Genomic DNA, 13,848 nt, shown 5'->3' on the forward strand with positions numbered 1-13,848 from the left:
TGAAATGATGGGACCAGACACTTGATCTCAGTTGTGTTTTTTTTTAATGTTGATTTTCAAATCAGCTTTTTCACTCTCCTCTTTCACCCTCATCAAGTGGTTCTTTAGTTCCTCTTCACTTTCTGCCATTAGAGTGGTACTTTGTTGTGGCAAAGGGTCTTGTGTAGTTCAATGAAGCTAAAAGCCATGCTATGCAGGGCCACCCATGACACATGGGTCATAATGAAGAGTTTTGACATTCTGGGTTACACAGACACAAAAGGTCTATATCCCTAAATAAGGGTTAAGAATCAAAGGCAGGAATTAGAAATATTTTTAGAGTAATGGTTTACCCTTTAATGATTTTGTGAGAAAGTAGAATTATTAAAATGAACCCCTTATTGGTCACCATGCATTAAGAGCAATGGGTAAGGGGTTTTCCCAGATGACTCTAGAGATCTATGAGGTGGAACAGTAGGCATTGACTCCTGTCAGCAGAGTAACAGGCCTGGCGTTGCTGATCCATAAAGAGAGCTGTGTACTGTTTCTCTAAGTCTGCTGCACACTCCACAAGTCCCCCCAAAAACAATCTGATGTTAAATTAGAAAATGACAAAATTCTCCTGGCATTCCTCTTTCTTTTGTTCACAAAGTCATGGAAGGAGTAAGTTGGTGATGAGTTGCCACGAATGCTGTACCAGGTCACAACACTCCTTGGAAAAAAAATTACTATAATGTGACACAATCACTGTCCCAGTGACTGAAGCTAGAAGATTGCTGAGTATAACTTGCTGAACAACTGCTTCAGAAAATCAAGGTGCTTCTCCATGAGGACAAAATCACTCCTGATCTTCCAATTTGACTAAAAAGTATACAAGGCTTACTTCTGTGGAAAGTACATTGTGAAGCCTCACAGAGGCCAAGCCTCCATCCCTACCCTGGTTATGAAGTCAAGTTCCTCATCCTGATGCCTGTTTCTTCTTTCAACTCACTTCAGCCTTATAAGTAGTCATGGGCAAGAATTATTTTTCATGCTAAATGCTAACACAATTAATGCAGCAGATGAGTTTGCTCCGTCACTATATGCATGTTTGTGCACTTATTATATAACATTAAAAGCGTGTTAAATGTTTACTACTTTGCCAGTCACAATTTTTATCTTTGCTATAAAATCCTTAAGGAAAAGCACTGCCTGCAGGGAAAGACATTTCTTATATTCAAGCAAATAGGCTTTCTTCAATGGCAAGATGGCACAATGGATGTTATTCTCTCACTTATAAAATTAGGCTTCTTCCTTTAAAGAGAAACCATCTACTCGAAGAAAAATCCTCTAACACTCCTCAGCTTGAAGCAAATGTCCTCTCAACTGTGAGCTCTCTTTGCATACAGAAAGTGACAGGGTCGAATAGAATAGGGCAAAGCAGCGATTACTTACAAAGTTTAAGAATAACTTCTTCAGCCCAAAAATTCTTCATCATAGAAAGCAGCAATTTTACTTAAGCATGGTCCCATTTGAAAATGCAGGTGAAAGTCTTGGACAACAAGGGATCTGTTTCTGTGACAGCACTGGGCGCAAAGAAAGGAGATGGATCTTCTCCAAGGTGCTGAAAAAAAGGTGCAACAGAAGACAAACCTCATCTCATATTTGTAACATAATCTATTCTTATGTCAATTGACTGACAAGTTAAAAAGAGGGTTTTCTGCTGCTGGATTGGTGTTTGGACTGAACACAAAGTAAGTTAGAGAAATTCCTAAAGAAATCCACCCCCAGAGTTCATCAGCAATCAGGCCCAACTTCCTTTATTCCCTCCTGAATCCAAGAAAAGTATAAGTGATGCTTTAGCTACAGACTACCAAGCATCTGATTGTTTTCCAGTGGTTCAGAGCCCACCTACAAAGGTTTGTAGGTGGTTTGTCCTTAAAGACCATCAGAACTAAAGCTGTAATTTATAGCCCCATCCAATTATAAAATTGACTGTCTACCCCACAAATGACTGAGTTAGAAATTCCATCAGAATGTCTTAAAAGTTGCTGTAATACAAGAACCATTAGATGAAACAAAGATTCATGCCTGGATTTTCCTTTAATAAAGTTTCATTATTTCTTCACATTTATGAGAATCAAAGTTACAGTGAGAACTGACAGCTCTCAGGAGTTTTAACAAACTACTGTTCAATTCCTGAGGAAAATGAGGACCTCAGAATCCTTTCCCCAGTCTCATAGTGAATTATGAATTGGCTGACCTACACTAGTACAGCCTTCAACTTAAAAAAAAAAAATTAAAAGGCAGGAGAACTTGGGAATAAATCAGCCATCCCCTGAGGACACAGAACAGAGATGAAAACTCACTGACTTCTTTGAGTTCTCCCAGTGTGACTAGGACAAAGAAGCAAAGAGAACAAAGGCTAAAGGAGGTAATAAAAACGGTAGCTCTGAATTTTAACTGTCACACCGCAAAGCAAAGCTGAGACTGGAGAGTGATCTTGTGTGATTTCTGTCATTGCAAAGGTTCTGAGTTGCCAGACAAGCCCTATACAGCAATTGGCTTTAACCAGTGGTGTGTATCAGAGTCACCTTTGGATATCTTTTAAAAAACCTATTGTATTCTTGACCCCATATCACTGAAAGGTCATTGAGTCTGAAGTCACTGAAACTGGGGTAATTTTTTAGAGTTCCTTAGAGGACTTGGAGGCACTGATTAAGAACTACTGTGATAGAGGATGATTTCCAGAACTGCTGCTTCTGCAGCTAAGTCCCTTCAGTTGTGTACGACTCTGTGCGACCCCATAAATCGCAGCATGCCAGGCCTCTCTGTCCGTCACCAACTCCCAGAGTTCACTCAAACTCATGTCCATCGAGTCAGTGATGCCATCCAGCCATCTCACCCTCTGTTGTCCCCTTCTCCTCCTGCCCCCAATCCCTCCCAGCATCAGAGTCTTTTCCAATGAGTCAACTCTTTGCATGAGGTGGCCAAAGTACTGGAGTTTCAGCTTTAGCAACATTCCTTCCAAAGAAATCCCAGGGCTGATCTCCTTCAGAATGGACTGGTTGGATCTCCTTGCAGTCCAAGGGACTCTCAAGAGTCTTCTCCAACACCACAGTTCAAAAGCATCAATTCTTGGGCGCTCAGCCTTCTTCACAGTCCAACTCTCACATCCATACATGACCACAGGAAAAACCATAGCCTTGACTAGATGAACCTTTGTTGGCAAAGTAATGTCTCTGCTTTTGAATATGCTATCTAGGTTGGTCATAACTTTCCTTCCAAGGAGTAAGCATCTTTTAATTTCATGGCTGCAGTCACCATCTGTAGTGATTTTGGAGCCCCAAAAAATAAAGTCTGACACTGGTTCCACTGTTTCCCCATCTATTTCCCATGAAGTGATGGGACCAGATGCCATGATCTTCGTTTTCTGAATGTTGAGCTTTAAGCCAACTTTTTCACTCTCCACTTTCACTTTCATCAAGAGGCTTTTGAGTTCCTCTTCACTTTGTACACACATGACAAACAAAAGCTGAAGTATATTATTAAGCTTGCCTATCTCTACATTGGCTATGCTATCACCTATAAAACTATCCCCAGAATTGTCATACCTTGGGCTCACTTATCAGCTACTTTGGTCTATTTTCCCAGCTGCTTTTCCTTTACCAACACCTACTAACTCACTTCTTTGTCTTACCTGAATATTCTATGTATTCTCTATCCCTGCCAGAGAAAAATTACCTTTAATTTCATCCAGAAAATGTTGCTCTATAACTGATATTCTGAACTCCAAATCTCTAAATGTTATCTCTTATACTAGAATAGAAATTCAAAAAATGGAAGAACCAAAATATTTTCCTTCTTGGACGTAGTAATCAAAAGGAAATGTCATTTTCTTGCTTATGAAAAAATTTTAAAAATCTGCATTTGCAAAAATTTGAGTATTAATAATTAAAGAATTTTAAATCAAGGTTGTACTAGGCATTAGAAAAATAGGGACCTAGAAATTATGAGTTTAACTGAATAATATAGGACTTAAAATTTTTCTTCCCCCCATATACAAGCTGGACTTTTTAGGGTCATAGTTGCATGGAATTTCATTATTCTAAATATATTAAATTAAATGTATATAATACATACACATATAATATATTATACAAAATGTTCTATGTATCTTTAAAATACTTTTCATGTAACTGACTATTATGGATTTGAAAAATATCTTCTAACAGATAATTCCTCACAATTTAATATGGAAAATGTTTAACGAGGCTATATCATGCTCATTCATTCACTCTTACTTTTGGTCATCACATTTCCTATGTTCCTATGTCTTACTAATAAGAGGTTACTGCGATGAATGGGCAAGGGTCAGAAAGCAGTCAATCGACTCTACGAGGAAGAGGGGCATTATGAGTTGCCCATGACTGCTTCAATAAATTACTATAAACTTGGTAGCCTAAATCAACACAAGTATTATCTTACGTTTATAAACGTAAGGAGTCAAAAATGAATCTTACAGACTAAAATCAAAATGTTGACAAAGCTGTATTTCTTTTGGAACAAATTAAATTTTAAAACAAATAAAACACTCTGCAAATCCTAGTCTTAAAATGAGGGACTTCTAGATGCAGGGGAATGTCTGGATGGTAGTCCCAGCTGAAGCATTCATGGTTTCTTTAGGAAATATTTTATGGGGAACTGTTAGTAGCACAACAAAATTCTTATAAAGTGCTGTCCATTTTTCAATATTCTGACTCAAGCATGGAAATATTCTCTCTTAAGATCCCATAGCACAGTTGGGTCAAACTTAGAACATTAAAGATTGATTTTATAAAATTTGTAGGACTTTTAAAGTATTAAAAACAAAGAACATCTAAATGTTTAAATAATTTGCCTTAGATGATCTGGTTTGATCTCTAAAGTTTATATCAGAAATTTGACTTTTGCTCCCTCCTAGATACTGGTGAATATTAAGTAGACAATCATGGTGGCCGTCACTCAAGAGCTCACATCTAGACACGTGCCCTTCTCAAAGACACATAAGGCACTGCTGCCAACGTACCTGTCAAAGTCCTCCTCCAAGTTCCCCGAGTAAACTTGTGCCTTCACAAGGTGAGAGACACCTGGAGCTATCATTTTCAACTTCCCTACCTTCTAGCTGTAACAGTCTCTCCACCACTACCATGCACATACTAATACATAAGTCTCTCATATCCAGTAAGTTCTTAGTCCTACAAACTGACATCAAGATCAATAAGCTAGTCTTAATCAAGTTTGGCAAGGACTGGTTAATCAAGATTTTGGTACAAAATAAACAGTACAACTTTAGAGCAGCCCCTATAGAGAATGAGCACATATTCAGTTTTCCTCTTTAGATTCCTTTTTCTCTTATTTTCTTAAAGAAGGTGCTCTAGTTGCTGCTTCTAAGTCATTTCAGTCATGTCCGACTCTGTGTGACCCCATAGACGGCAGCCCACCAGGCTCCCCCGTCCCTGAGAGAAGGTGCAAAAGTTCTCAAAAATCAAAACTGCTATAATGTGACTCCTGCCTCTCTCACTAGCCACTTATATCATCAATGGAGATGGAAGCACAATTGGAATTTGTGAGGGCCTTGCATTCAAAAGAACAAATTTCCCTAGGGCAGTAGACCTCTACATTAACCATACGTTGGAATCACCTAGGGAATTAAAATTTTTAAAAAAATCCCACTCTCTGAGATTCTAATATAACTAGTCTAGTTGCTTCCCAAATCATTCTAAACTTCAGCCAAGGTAGACAGCTACTAAGCAGGAGCAGGACTGGTCTAACTTTGCATATTGTGAAGTTAGTTGAATAATTTTTTTATGAAAGGTCATTCCCAAGTATTGTAGAATGTTTATCAGCATCCCTTCCCACTTCTCTGTAGATAGCAGTAGATTGACTATACAGTTCAGTCACTCAGTCATGTCCGACTCTTTGTGACCCCATGGACTGCAGCATGCTAGGCTTCCCTGCCCATCACCAACTCCCGGAACTTGCTCAAACTCATGTCCATCGTCGGTGATACCATCCAACCATCTCATCCTCTATTGACGGCTTCTCCTCCTGCCTTCAATCTTTCCCAGCATCAGGTTCTTTTCAAATGAGTCAGTTCTACGCATCGGGTGGCCAAAGTATTGGAGTTTCAGCTTCAACATCAGTCCTTCCAATGCATATTCAGGACTTATTTCCTTTAGGATGGACTGGTTTGATCTCCTTGCAGTCCAAGGGACTCTCAAGAGTCTTCTCCAACACCACGTTTAAAAGCATCAATTCTTTGGCGCTCAGCTTTCTTTATAGTCCAACTGTCACATACATCCATGACTACTGGAAAAACCATAGCTTTGACTAGATGGACCTTCGGTGGCAAAGTAATGTCTCTGATTTTTAATATGCTGTCTGCTGCTGCTACTGCTAAGTTGCTTCAGTCGTGTCCAACTCTGTGCGACCTCATAGATGGAAGCCCACAAGGCTTTCCTGTCCCTGGGATTCTGCAGGCAAGAACACTGAAGCGGGTTGCCATTTCCTTCTAGAAATATGCTGTCTAGGTTGGTCATAACTTTTCTTCCAAGGAGCAAGCGTTTTTTAATTTCATGGCTGCAGTCACCACCTGCAGTGATTTTAGAGCCTAAGAAGAGAAAGTCTGTCACTGTTTCCATTGTTTCCCCATCTATTTGCCATGAAGTGATGGGACCAGATGACATGATCTTTGTTTTTTGAATGTTGAGTTTAAGCCAGTTTTTTCACTCTCTTCTTTCACTTTCATCAAGAGGCTCTTTAGTTCTTTTTCACTTTCTGCCATAAGGGTGGTATCATCTGCATATCTGAGGTTACTGATATATCTCCTGGCAAACTTGATTTCAGCTTTTGCTTCATCCAGCCTGGCATTTCACATGATGTACTCTGAATATAAGTTAAATAAGCAAAGTAACAATATACAGCCTCGATGTTCTCCTTTCCCGATTTGGAAACAGTCTGTTGTTCCATGTCTGGTTCTAACCACGGCTTCTTGACCTGCATACAGATTTCACAGGAGGCAGGTCAGGTGGCCTGGTATTCCCATCTCTTGAAGAATTTTCCACAGTTTTTTGTGATCCTCACAGTCAAAGGCTTTGGTGTAATCAATAAAGCAGAAGTAGATGTTTTACTGGAACTCTCTTGCTTTTTTGATGACCCAACAGATGTTGGTAATTTGATCTCTGGTTCCTCTGCCTTTTCTAAAAACAGCTTGAACATCTGGAAGTTCATGGTTCATGTACTGTTGAAGCCTGGCATGGAGAATTTTGAACATTACTTTGCTAGCATGTGAGATGAATGCAATTGTGTGGTAGTTTGAACATTCTTTGGCATTGTCTTTCTTGGGATTGGAATGAAAACAGATCTTTCACAGTCCTGTGGCCACTGCTGAGTTTTCCAAATTTGCTGGCATATTGAGTGCAGTACTTTAACAGCATCGTCTTTTAGGATTTGAAATAGCTCAACTGGAATTCCATCACCTCCACTAGCTTTGTTTGTCATGATGCTTCTTCAGGCCCAGTTGACTTTGCATTCCAGGATGTCTGGCTCTAGATGAGTGATCACACCATCATGCTCATCCGGGTCTTGAAGATCTTTTTTTCATGATCTTTTTTATGAAGATTGTCTCTACCTGTACAGACAATCAAAGACATCTCCAGATATTGCTGAATTTCCTCTGAGGGGTAAAGCTGCCTCCAATTGAGATTCACTGCCCTCTTCAGTCTTGATTCTTCTGAGTTCAGATACAGGCAGTAAATAACCATCTGATAGGGAGTAAGGCTACTGCACTCATGTCAAAATGTCCAGGTTAGGATCTAAGTTTTCAACCTACCAGTTATGTGAACCGGGAAACATTTCTTAAGCTCTCTGAGACAGTTATGAAATGGAGCTGATAAGTGCATATAACTTACAAGGCTACTGTAGTATGAGCTAACACCAGTAAAGCCCCTTAAATAATATAGTAAGTACTCACTAAATGTTAGCTTCTACTGTTACTGGTAATTGTCTTTCCCAAGTTTCACATCCATAAGGGAAACACACAATGCTGAGACTCTATAAGTTTTGACTGTAATTTGGACAGTATGAGGCAAATCAGAGTCCTGGAAGATGATGACTCAAGTATCAAGCCTGTTCTGTCTGATAGCCCAGATGGTAGTAGTTTTTGATCAGCTGATTACATGGCCAGTCAATAAAAAAGACAGACCATTCCCTATTTGTCTATCAGTTCCTTGAATATAGAGAAATGACTATATTCAATGACTTTCCTAACCTACTTTATACAGATGTGCACACACACACACAGTCTCCACCATACCATTTCTTTCTTTGACTTATGAACAATATTAACTCATTCATACAATCAAAAACAATTTATTGAGTACAAATGAGATTCACCTAGGCAGGGTAGTCAAATATCTATTGAATCACACATGATAATTGCTATTATTTATCACATACATATAAACCTCCATTTTCCCAGAGATTTTTGAATTTTAAAATCTAAAATATGCCTATGTTCACATTCTAAACAACAAATAACTTTAATATATAGTTGCTTGACTATAATAAATCCTATCCTTTAAATTACAATCCTGATTGAGATTTAAATGGAACACAAGAAAACTCCTGTGCTTCATCTCTACACACAACACACACAATTAACTAACTCGAGTGGGTAGCCTATCCCTTCTCCAGCAGATCTTCTTACCCAGGAATTGAACCAGGGTCTCCTGCATTGCAGGCAGATTCCTTGCCAGCTGATCTACCAGGGAAGTCCAATTAACTTCTAGTCACCAAATATATGTTCTGGTATTTCCACATGAAGCAACTTTCTGATTCTCTGGACATCAGCTGAGTGTCCTGTAAGTTAACCCAATTCTGGCATTATGTGCCTGGAGACAGAATTGGATCCCACAGGTTAAGGGCTCAATCCCATAAAATTGGTCTCCCAACTCCAGACATCAATCACAACTTCACATTACTACCTGTGCTTCTGATGCCTCAGCTATAAACTAGGACTTCCCATCACCCTGTCCTTGGATTCAGTCATTTGCTAGAATGGTTCACAGATGTCAACAAAGCAATTTACTTACTAGATTAGTGGTTTACTATAAATGAGGACTCAGGAACAGCCATATGGAAGTGGTTCACAGGGCAAGGGATGGAGGAAGGTGCACAGAGTTTCATGCTCTCTCCAGGCATGTTACCAAGCCTTCAGCACCAATACATGTTCACCAATCTAGAAGCTGTTGAAATCTTGTTCTTTTTGGTTTTTATGGAGGCTTCATTACATAGGCATGATTTATTAAATCAGTTGCCATTGGTGATTGATTCAACCTCAACAACTGCAACAGTAATTATCCAAGAGAAATAATAATCAGGGAAACATAAAACACTGAACAACAATTGCATATAAGTAGTAGGGATGAAGATCGCAGCTTAAAAATTCTAGCAGTCTTATCTTAACCTGGAAGAAAGTAAAATGTCAGTTAACTTTAGACTTTTATAAACATGCATGTTAAAACAGCTATAGTAATCACTTAAAAAATAAAACAGAACATATACTTTCAAACAAACAGAAGGAGAAAACTAACGGGAAAACAACAAGGAACCTCAATTAATGAAATAATGATGAGAAAGGAAAGGTGAAAAAGAGAAATAGAATGTATCATATATAAAGAAAGTATCAAATCAAAGGGAACTCATAATCAAAAATCTATTTTAAAACTAAGATAAAATAAGATCTTTAGAAATTACATTCCTTCAGAGGAAGAACAAAAAGAAAAAAATTACTCAAAAAGAAAATAATTATAGAAATTCATAATCACACATGGCTGTTTACATACAAAACATAAGTTAAAGTCTATGAATTACTAAAAACTAAGAAAGAAACACTTCTCTTAGAATTTCTGAATGTTCCCAGAAAGAAATTTTTGAATCAGTCAATACAGATTATTGCTAAAATGTTTTACTTTGAATGTACAGAATTCTTTCTTCTATTCAAGAGCTTGATATTTAATCATAGAGATGACTCAAAGACCACAATTTCTATAAATAATGTAATTCTGTAAAATATCTAACTCATCCCAAGATCAAATATAGCATAGGTCTCTTTGATTATATTTTAATCCAAATAGCTCTCCAGAGTAACAGTGCATAATTTGATACAAAGAATGTTTTTTAACCCCCTTGTATTCCCAATCATACACTTGAATAATATTTCAGAAACCAAAAGAATCTCTGCTCTGGCACTTTTTTCTATTTCTCCTTGGACAAGAAATATGCTGAATGTTTTAAAACATGACTATTTCTGTACACTCTGGGTTAAAAACAGAGATTATCTTTTCCAAATTAGAAGGAAGGAGATTTACTATTGCTCTTAAAAAAAAGAAATTCATTTCCCAGCATGCATCAGTATCTACTATACTGTTTGAAATTTACAAATACCAATGCATGTGCCATATTTGTGACTTTCAAACTTGTGTGTTTATAAAAATTTATATGATATTTCTTCATCATACAGCTTTCTGATGCCTACCTCCAGAAACTCTGATGAGAGGAAATGAGACAAAGAAAGAGAGCTGCACATTTAAAGACACCCTCCATGTCTAAAGTGCTAGTCAGCTGCAGCATCAGCACCATTTAAAGCTTGTTAGAAATGTAGAATTTCAGGTTCCACCCCAGACCTTGAGTCAGGATCTAAATTTTATCAAGATTCCCAGATTATTCATACACATATTGAAGATTGAGCAGCAATGTTTTAAGTATAGGAGTCCCTGTTGTAATTCAGATAAGGACTAGAAAGAATTTCTAAAGTCTGATGAATTTAATTTATTGGTAGAATAAGTATCCTTAAACTGAAACTTATATTTTAGAACAGAATTTAAGTCATTTTCTTCAACTATACATGGCATGGAAACAATGCCCTCACTGTAGTTAAACTGTGAATTAGGGACTTGAAACAATAATAGGCTTTGCTGTAAGTAATGGAGAGGTGGAAAACAGAGACAGGAGTTTCTCTCTCAAGTAAAAGCAGTCCACACATTAGAAGACCAGAGTTGTTTTTTCAGCTTCATGCTGACATTGATGACCCTGGATCTTACCTTTTTCCCTCATCTAAATGGTTTCTACATCTCCAGTGATCAGGTCCAAGTTCCAGCAAGTAAGCCAAAGAAAGGGAGCAAAGACAAAAAGGCATGCCCTCCCTTTCATAGTGTGTTTATGAAAAATCCACACAACATTTTGCTTCCATTTCAGTGGCCAGATCTTAGACATACCCCTATAATCAATGGACAAGCAATGGGAGAAATGTAAGCTTCAGGCTGGAAACACTACCATCCTCAATATACCAGAGATTCTATTAATTAGGGAGGAAGGAGAGAATGGATGTTGGGATAGACAACTGGCAGTCTCTGCCACAGACGTGCTAATTTAAGTCCAAGGATGTCTGGAGGCAACCCCCAATTCAAAACATCTGACATGTAATACAACTTGTATTTACAAGTGACCTGCTCTACTGTTTGAGAAGACATTGTGAAATTTAATGCTTTGAAGAAAGCTGTGAGGTGCATCATGGGGAAAAAAAAGAAAATGTGGAAGGGCCCTTCCAGAGGCACCTTCTGCATGGTGGCACTTTCTGGAAATATAAAGAGCATAGCTTGCATGCTTTGCAGTGGTCCTAACCCAGTGACCCGCTTATTAGCCCACCTGTGCAGAATCCATCTCTGATTTGGCCTGATGTTTTGCTTTGTTTCCCCACTTTTACAGCAAGTGTTTAAAAGTCCACAATTAGTAATTCAAGCATCCTAGTTTTAAAATATTAATAGCTAAGGAGTGGTTATAGGCTACCAGTCATTCATTAGTGTGAATTGGCTTAATTATGTTAATTTTCTAATGACTGACAAACATCAGCTTCTTTGTAGAAAGGAAACGATAACCATGGCTAAGTGAGGTAAGTAAATCACTTTAGAGGACCGAACCTTTGTTCTGTTTCTCAGTTGAAATGGTACAAAGGCATAGCCTCAAAATTATTAGAGGCCAGAAGGAAAGGGGCTTGACAGTATTGGAGTGGGGTGCAGAGAGAAAGGCAGATTGGTGGAAAATTAAAACTTAACTATTTCTAAGATTTGCCTGAAATTGTCAGGGTACCAAGAATTGGTAAAAAAAAAAAAAAAATCCCCTTCTCTCTTTGGTAACATAATACTCTTAGTTACCAGGGTACACGACATAGTGTTTTCAGCTAATATTAAAAGCACACGTGTGTGTGTATGTGTGTGTGCGTGCTGTTTTCAGTCATGTCCGACTCTTTGTGACCCCATGGACCATAGCTCACTTGGCTCCTTTGTCCATAGAATTTTCCAGGCAAGAATATTGGAGTGGGTTGCCATTTCCTACTTTAGAGGATCTTCCCAACCCAGGGATTAAATCCTGTCTCTTGTGTTTCCTGCATTGGTAGGTAGATTCTTTACCATTAGCACTACCTGGGGAGTCTCTTGTGTGGGTCAGTTGGCAGTTCAGTATATCTTCAATGGTAGGTTACAGATGAACTAGCATATATTGTATTTCGTAGAAAATGCATAGAGTCCCAAGAAACTGAAGGGGAAATAAAAATTTTCTTCATAGTGTGTACCTAAATTAGAAATTACCAAATCCAAGATTTCCAAACCAATATATCGGTGCTGTTGTTGTAGTCATTGCTGTTGAAGAACTCTTTTACATACACAGTCATCTGTAGAACAATATAAAACATAAAAAGAGGAAAGCAGCTCTGCCTGAAGCAGAACACAGGAATCCCGATCTCCAGCTCTCTCTGAGGTCCCCAAATACAAGGCAGACCTTGAAAACCACTGTTCTGAAGCAAGAAGGAACAGTATCTCAAAATAACACAATTTCAGATTTCTTAGTAAGAAATACAAATACTGCCCTCACATCTGCAACATCTGTATAATACATTGTATGTGGATCAAAGGCGTGGTTGCTGCTGCTGTTGGTATTCATTTAAGAATGATCTACTAGTGTACAGACTGAATCCAGTTTTATACTTTCAAAGAATTTTCACTTATATTAATCATGAATAATACACATCTTTTATGAGGAAGATAGCACAGGTACTACTGTGATCATCTTATTGATAAGGAAATTGAAATTCACATAATTTAAGTGACTTTAAAAAGTGACATTGCCAGAAAGTGATGGAGGTGGAACAAGAATTCAGATCTTTGGACTCCTCAACTCTGGCTCCTCTTTATAATCACCAGAGAAACTAATTTTAAAAATCAAGGACTTGGGGAGAATGGCAAAAGGATACTTATTAAATATCCCAGAGCCTTTCCCCACTCCAACCAAATCTGAAAGAACAAATCTAAACAGCCACCAGCAACAGCTGCAAAAAACTAGGAGTGTACAGAAACCAAAAATGTGAGGAAGGAAGGGAGGGAAACCAGCAGGTGCAAATATACATGTTAGCCCCATGTGTGGGGAGGGGAGAAAAAGAAGGCAGAGCAGCTTCTAATGGCTCTAAGAACCATAGTGCCCCAAAGTACCAAAACACTCACTGTGATGCCAATCTGGAAGCAGAAGCTAGGAGGGCTTTTACTGTCATCATCCGAATGTGTGTGTGTCGGGGGAACGGGGGGCGGACCATTGTAAGATTAGATGGAGCACAAGTCATCTGAGCCCTGAATTTTCAAAATGAATAAAAGGAAGCTCCCATGCAAGATAAAAGCCCACCTTAAGAAGAATACCAATTGAGCAGGGCAGGTGCAACAGAATAAAGGAAAAAGAAGATTCAGATACAGATGGAAGAAGGGTGCAGAGAGTCAGATCTCAAAACTACTATTTTTGTTTGTC

The 13,848-nt window shown here is 38.4% G+C and overlaps 1 long non-coding RNA gene across 2 annotated transcripts in view; it reads right to left on the reverse strand.

Annotated features, from left to right (window-relative positions):
• Positions 1–13,848, reverse strand: part of LOC147363523 (uncharacterized) — a 117,158-nt gene that overhangs the window by 13,704 nt on the left and 89,606 nt on the right. Inside the window, exon 3 of one of the 2 annotated variants that reach the window (XR_015137237.1) lies at positions 1,344–1,582. The exons of the other annotated variant lie outside the window; for it this stretch is intronic. This is a non-coding gene — a long non-coding RNA (uncharacterized LOC147363523). Of the gene's footprint in view, positions 1–1,343; positions 1,583–13,848 lie in introns of those variants that run through there. 2 annotated transcript variants of the gene reach the window in all.

Source organism: Bos grunniens, chromosome 11, assembly GCF_055505025.1.
Source record: "Bos grunniens cultivar Pamir isolate PY7600 chromosome 11, Bosgru_T2T1.0, whole genome shotgun sequence".
Classification (NCBI taxonomy): domain Eukaryota; kingdom Metazoa; phylum Chordata; class Mammalia; order Artiodactyla; family Bovidae; genus Bos; species Bos grunniens.